Consider the following 8,082-nt stretch of genomic DNA (forward strand, 5'->3'; position numbering starts at 1 on the left):
GGGAAGCTCGTCTTTTTGGGGAGGCTCGATATATAAAATAGAAACAAAGGATGTTGGAAACGGACACCTTCGGAACGAATTCGGTTCCGGTACGGACACACGGGATTTCGGACGTATCCGTATCTCTCTCCGGACACCTTCGGAACGAATTCGGTTCCGGTACGGACACACGGGATTTCGGACGTATCCGTATCTCTCTCCTTTTTCGACGAATTTTTTTTCTTAATGTTTTTAAATATAAGTCTTTTTAGATATTTTAAGATGAATCATATACAAAACAAAATGAATGAATCTAAAATATGTCTATATACGTCCGTATGTAGTCCATAGTAAAATCTGTAAAATTAAAATAGAGGAAGTATTTTCATCAAGTGACATGACAATATAATAAACACATAATAAAAAAATAAAAAACATATTTATGTTCATAAACCATCTAACGATGTTTAATTTTAGTGATGAAGTCATTGAATTTAGAACTATATATTTATCTGTTGTGCTTGATGACTACCAGCAACTGAGGAATCTACGTATTTTGGATGGTACGTAATCAACCAGAATTCTTCTCGAGCATTTGGAAATTAAGGAACGGGTTTTGCTTTTTCATGGGCGTACATGAACAAGTGTCAAATGCATTCCTGCCAAGCTGGAAGTCTACCTAAATCAGTGGAAAGTGTTCTGCGATGATGCTGCAAAGATGTATCATCATGTTGAACAAACGGCGTGGAGAGGTGTTGTGGATTGCATGGGGTTGAGGCCGGAGGCGTCAGGGCACCCATCGCTGAGGAAAGAGGATGAACTTGATCCGTCAACGAGGTCTTCCTTGATACCGTAATAAAAGATAAACCCTGTTTTGGGTGAACTTCTATTTTGGTGTGGTAGACTTTGGAGCCGTTGAGGCCAGACTTTCTTTCCTAGGCTGATTCTAGTGTTAGGTCGGCATGCTATGTACTCTTGATCTTTTTTGCTTCATGTTATAAAACGGGGGCACAGGGGGAAACCCCCTTTGATCGAAAGAAAACAGAATTCTTGTTGTAGAAGGATATGACTCCATGTATGCCGGGTAAACTAAGTCGAAGTTCAACTGTGTATTGTGTTGTCTCACAGAGGCAGGATTCCAAGGTAACCGAGGTGAACTTTGAGAAGAAGTGATATTCCAGTGTTGAGAAAAGCTATGTTCTTTTATGTTTCAAAAAAGAACAGAAGAAAAGAAATTAACTAAGGCATGGTCATGGTTGATCCACTCCTCCGCGCCGCCTATTCAATGCGTCTACCGCTCCACTGCTCATCTCCACCCCTCGCTCCTCCATCCCTTACCTGGAGCGATCCCTCGTCACCTCAATCTTCTTGGGTGATGTCAGGTGCTCTCCGACCTGACGTACTGGAAAGATCATATACATGTCTAGTCTGGTCATGCACTTATCCAAGCCTCATAGTACTAGGGTTAACCCCCCCCCCCCCACCCCACATCAAGCAAGGCTCCGAGGCTTTCTACCATCATTTACTGCATGGGTCATTGACCCAGTTCAGCCCACGAACCGAAGGCGTCCCACCATGACACGACCACACGGAATTCCACATATTCTTTTCTCGAAATGATTTGGAACGTTCGGCTCGCCTGCTCGCGCACGTCGCCTCAGATCGAGCAACGATTCGTGCGCCATGTATCCAATGTAGCACTGCTTTCTCTGGTCTTAGGAAATGCCCTCATCCACTCATTTTGTCCCCAACCACTCAACCGCACTACACTACCCCCCCCCCCCCTCCAGTCGTCTCCATCCGGGCCGCACGCTCTTTTCCCCCCGCATCCATTCCCCATTCTACGTCGGCACATAGCCATGGCTCCCAGTAATTCGACCACTGCACGCACCAATTCAACAAGTTGTGCGCCATCATGTACCACCGCCTTCCGTCGTCTCTATTCCGTATCGGCACCGCGCTCTCCTCCACATGCTCGAGCTCAAGGGCCACAACAATGGGGGTGATGCGACTGGCGCCAAATTATGCTAGAGACGCCAACCAACGTTGTAACGACCAACCTGTCAAGGTTCTGGTCTCCACGTGTTCTATGCTAGTAGACCCTGAACCAAACTGCCAGCATACACGGTATAGATATAATGTCAAACACAAATATGTCATTTCATTACATTACATGATCCAGAATATATATAGATCTTATAAACCACTAGCCAAGGCTAGTCAAATAGATAGTCTTACAATCACACATAGTTCATGATAGCCGAAATGAAAGAAAATCCCGAGACAATAGTTCTTGATAGGGATCCATCAACACCACGAGGAATCATGTCGAGTGGAGGCACGAGACCTATACGTACAATCACTACTCATGATAGTCACCTGCAACATGATACATTGCAATCATTAGGGTCAATGCATTGAATGTATTGGCAAGTTCCATGATTTTTATTCGTTTGGATGAGAAAGTAGAAATAAACGATTTTGAATTCTTCGTTTTGGGGAGAAAAACAGTTCACGCAGACACCATGCGACGACTCTCTCTTGGCAGCTAACGAGTGACAACAGAGCACAAGGCACACGCTAGGGAGGCACGACGACGATGTACAAGCTGGAGGACTGAAGCGGCCGACGAACACCGCGACAGTCGGCCTAGGTCCACGTCCGGCGTGGATGCGCTGGGCTAGGTAGAGCAAATGAGCAACATGATCCCATGTGCCCGACCGAGATCGACGACGACGGCCTTTGGCTTTTTTCAAGTTGTTGTCACGACCAGTGCAGTTTGCATGACGGGCACGTCGGACTTCGTTGATCTCCTTATGCATATAGAAGAGGTGTTTCTCTAAAAACGGCTATTCGTTGTTTTTGTGTAAACTGGGTTTTTTAAGCTTTTCAAAAACTCAGTTTTATATATTCATGAATTCATTAGATAAATTTCTTTATCTAATAAAAGATAAACAGACCGCGCAGTTTGCATGACGGGTACGTCGGACTTCGTTGATCTGTTGATGCATATAGAAGAGGTGTCTGTCTTAAAACGGCTATTCGTTGTTTTTGTGTAAACTGGGTTTTTTAAGCTTGTCGAAAACTCAGTTTTATATATTCATGAATTCATTAGATAAATTTCTTTTCTAGAATATACTTACAAGCATAAGTATCATATATTCATAGAAGAAGAGCCAAGACGACTGATACACCCCCTTTCGCTCTTTGTTCGAGCCATCCCGCCTTCCAATCCTCTGCTGCCCTCAACTTAGGTCCGAATGGCAGTTCACCCTTATCATCACGAGGTCGTGGAGTTGGGCAAAACAAATCGAAACGGCCAAGTCAGCCGCAAGAGAAACAAAAGTGGGGAACTTGCTCGTACTCGATGTCGTGCATATCTGTGTCTTCTTCCTTTCGGCAAAATCAATCAAAATCCACCTTCTCAAAGGTTTGCTAACATCATGTGCAATTCTAGCCTTCACATATCCACCCACATGATCGAACTGGACCGAAGTAGCATTCTTATCGATCTGTTGTGCGATCAGTTTGCCCCAAGAATCATCTCGGAGGTTCTAGGGGAGGTTTGGGACCCTAGCCCACATATGGAGCAGGTCAAATTGGACCTCATCAGGTCGAATACAATCCTCAAACTCAGCAAGTACAACATCGTTCTTGCTAACATGCCATGGCGAGCCGATCTAGATGCGTTCTCGATCTCATTGCGTCTCGAACTCTGCCACAAAAGTGTTCTCACCCATCGATCTAAATTGCAATCCTCTAGGGTTCCCCAGGCAGGGCAAAGCGCACTAGCAATGGTTTGGATGTGGAGCAGCTTCCTGTGCAAAACCCTGCCCGCGAGGAGCCACTTTTGCGCTTCTCCTTCCTTCGTGTCGTCGATGACTAGGGGAGTCGCCTCCTCGTCTGTAATCCCAAGCTTCCCCAACGCCTCCTCTAGTTGAGCCCTAGCCACCCGCGAGGAGCTAGGGTCCTTCTCGTTCTGCCTGTCGTCAACTGATGAAGCCATCTTTTGCCGGAATCAGCGACCGCCCCGTTGGAGAGATCGACGAGCGTTGTTTCTGTTCACTGAAACCCTAATCGCCGCCGAGGGTTTTTAGGTTTTCGTGGAAGCTTAAAGTCAACACAACTGTAACCAAACTCAGCGAGGCACGTCTCTGGTCCTAACAGCCAGCGTGAGTCTAAGAATTCTAGCATATGTTCCTCCCTAATAATAATTTTTAGTAGCATCATGAAGGAATTCAAATATATAACTATCCCATAAAGCATTATTTTCAGTATGCACAAGCATAGAAATTATGTTACTACCCACACAAGCAAAATTCTTATCATTCATAGTAGTGGGAGCAAACTCAACAAAATAGCTGTCATGAGATACTTGATTGATATAATCCATGTGAAAATTAAAATCATGATGACAAGTTTCATGGTTATATTTATTCTTTATAGCATAAATGTCATCACAATAATCATCATAGATAGTAGGCACGATTTCATCATAGTAAATTAGCCCATCAAAACTTGAGGGACTAAAAATAGCATCTTCACTGAACATAGCATCCCCAAGCTTGTGGATTTGCATATCATTAGCATCATGGATATTCAGAGAATTCATACCGACAATATTTCTATCGTACTTATCATTCAAGGATTTCACATTAAGCATTATCATAAATTCTTCCTCTAGCAACTGAGCACAATTTTCCGACCCATCATTTTCACGAAAGACTATAGAGACGAAACAAATGAGGCAACCTAAATTCCATTTTTTTGTAGTTTTCTTTTATAAAACCAAACTATTGAAAAACAAGAAACTAAAAGATTTAATTGCAAGATCTAAAGATATACCTTCAAGCACTCACCTCCGAGCAATGGCGCCACAAAAGAGCTTGGTGTCTACTACACAACTTTATTACTATATACTATGTTGGGCTTCCAAGCGCAGAGTTTTGTTGGACAGTAGCAATTTTCCCTCAAGTGGATGACCTAAGGTTTATCAATTCGTAAGAGGTGTAGGATGAATATGGCCTCCCTAAAACAACCCTGTAATCAAATATAAAAATCTCTTGTGTCCCCAACACACCCAATACAATGGCAAATTGTATAGGTGCACTAGTTCGGCGAAGAGATGGTGATACAATTGTAGTATGATAGTAGATATAGGTTTTATAATCTAAAAATATAAAAATAGCAAGGTAGAAAGTGTAAAACATCAAGCAAAACGTTGTATAAATGCTTGGTAATAATACCTATGTTGCTTATACTAACGGATCTCACGAAGTTTTGGTGAGTTTTATGTGATTGAAGTCAAGTTTTGGGTATTGTCCTGATGGACAAAGGATTGAGGAGCAGCAAAAGACTAAGCTTGGGGATGCCCAAGGCACCCCAAGTTAATATTCTAGGAAGGCTCATGCGTCTAACCTTGGGGATGCCTCGAAAGCCACCCTCTCTTTTCGTCTCTATCCATTGGTATGCTAGTTGGAGCTATTTTTTTTATTCATCACATGATATGAGTTTTGCTTGGAGCGTTGTTTACTTTTGTTTGATTTTACTTTCAGTTTTCTACAATAATTGTTTTCTGGATGCATCTATTTGAGAGAGATATCACAGCATCACAATTTGTTAGAATACTCTATGTGCTTCATTTATATCTTTTGAGCTTAGCAGTTACTCTAGTTTTTCACTTATATTTTTTTAGCACGTTGGCAGGTAGATTTTATAGAAATATTATGCTTTCGTCCATCACTTATATTTGTTTGAGAGCTGCACAAATAGTGAAGGTAATTTGCATGAGTCATAAAACTAGATAAAAAATAATGAGTATTCAATAAGTGCTGATAAAAACCATCATGTAGCACATATAGAGAAATTGTGGGTTAATGATATTGACGTGGTGATATGAAAAAGGTGTGACTGCATTATTATTAATTCACATAGGTGCCGATATTAAGATATGTTCAACTTCTTGTTCATCTAAAAAATTAAAAGGGCATGGTGATGATGTGTGAGCATTTCTATTCCTTGTTGAAATCCTTGTGTTGTTTTGAGTCGGAGTCGCGCGATGTTTAATTCTTACCAACCCTCTCCCTCAGGGCATGTCAGTAGTACTTTGATTTGCGATAAAACTAATAACTTTGCAATAATTATATGAGTTCTTCATGACTAATGTGACACCATGGACATACGCACCATCACTTCCTCATATTTGCTAGCCTTTTCGGCACCGTGCATCACCCGTTCTCACCTTGAGGATCGGTGCAACTTTCGTTGGTGCATACAAACCCCGTTACGTGACACGTTCTGTTGCACATAAACCATTTTATATCCTCCTCAAAACATCCACAATACCTACCTATCATGGCATTACCATAGCTATTCCGAGATATATTGCCATGCAAATGCCATCGTCACTTCACATGACTAGTTCGTTCATCATCATAATGCTTTGCATGATCATATAGAGCTTGCATAGTATTTGTGGCAAAGCCACCGTTCATCATATTTTTTATGCATGTCACACTAGATCTTTGCACTTCCTGGTACACTGGGAGAGGCATTCATTGAGAGTCATATCATCCTATCAATTTTCATATTGAGTTGTAAGTAAATAAAAGTGCAATGATCATCATTATTGGAGAATTATCCCAGTGAGGAAATAAAAATGGGGAAGCCAAATGAGCCCACCATGAGAAAAAAATATGAATGCGAGAAAAAGATATAAGGGACTTTTCTACTATCCTTTACCACACTTGTGCCTTAAAGTGACACCTTGTTCTTCATATAGAGAGTCTTGTTCTTCACATAGAGAGTCTCGTGCTATATCATTCATATGCTAGTTGGGATCACTTTTCCATAAACTTTGCTTGTATAGTCCGATGACGGCCTTCCTCATTAGCACACCCCAATTAGCTTCAGCGGAGCTTTCATACACTTATAGCTCTTGTGCATCATTTGCATGGCAATCCATACTACTCGCATTGATATCTATCGACGGGCATCTACATAGCTTGTCAGTATGCCTAGTTGATGTGAGACTATCTTCTCCACTTTTACCCATTTGAAATCTACCACGATATTCTATTCCACCTTTATGCTATGTCCAATGGTTCATGCTCATGTATTGCGTGAAGAATAAAAAGTTGATGCATATTGAAAAACTATGATCCAATTTCTTAACTTGGACATCGTGGTGCTTGACATTTGTATTAGTGTGGTGAAGATGGATCCATGTCTTGCTAATATAATAAAGATGGATGGGGGGTAAAGCAATCTTTGAGGATCGTATACTTTGAAAGATTAATGATTTGATGCTTATACCTATAAGTATTGCTATGCTAATATTTGTTAATTCATCGTTTCTGAGTGAGCATACATGCATAAGGTTACATCATGGATAGCATGTCACATGAAAAAAAAATCTGTTTTTATCATTTACCTACTCGAGGACGAGCAGGAATTATGCTTGGGGATGTTTGATACGTCTCCAACGTATCTATAATTTTTTATTGTTCCATGCTGATATATTACATTCTGCAATACTTTTGGGCTATTTACTTAGCATTTTATATTATTTTTTAGCAGTAACCTGTTGACCCAGTGCCCACTGCCACTTGTTGTTTTCTGTGTGTTTTTCATTTTTCAGGTTTTCCATACCAAACGAAGTCCAATTGCACTGAAAATTTTTGGGGCCTCATGAGGGGCACACAAGGCAAGAGGGCGCGGCATGGAGGCACCCTGATGGCTTGTGCCTCCCTCGTGGCCCTCCCTGACTCCGTCCTGCGACTTATGAATTCTCATCTACCCTAAAAACACCAAAGGGAGTCCCGAAATACTTTTCATGCAGCCGCAAGTCTCTGTTCCGAAGGGAGGCCATCTGGAGCTCCACTTCGGCACCGTGTCGGTGGGGGGATCAATCACAGAGGGCATGTTCACCAACCTTGCTGCCCTCACGAGTAGTTCATCATAGACCTACAGGTCCATGGCCGGTACCTACATGGCAATCTCTCTCTCTCTCTCTTTGATCTTCAATATAATGATCATCACATCTTCGCTTTGATCCATATGATGAAATTCCTTTTGTGTGGTGCGTTTGTTGGGATCTAATGA

The sequence above is a fragment of the Hordeum vulgare genome, chromosome 5H (genome assembly GCF_904849725.1).
Source record: "Hordeum vulgare subsp. vulgare chromosome 5H, MorexV3_pseudomolecules_assembly, whole genome shotgun sequence".
Lineage (NCBI taxonomy): Eukaryota > Viridiplantae > Streptophyta > Magnoliopsida > Poales > Poaceae > Hordeum > Hordeum vulgare.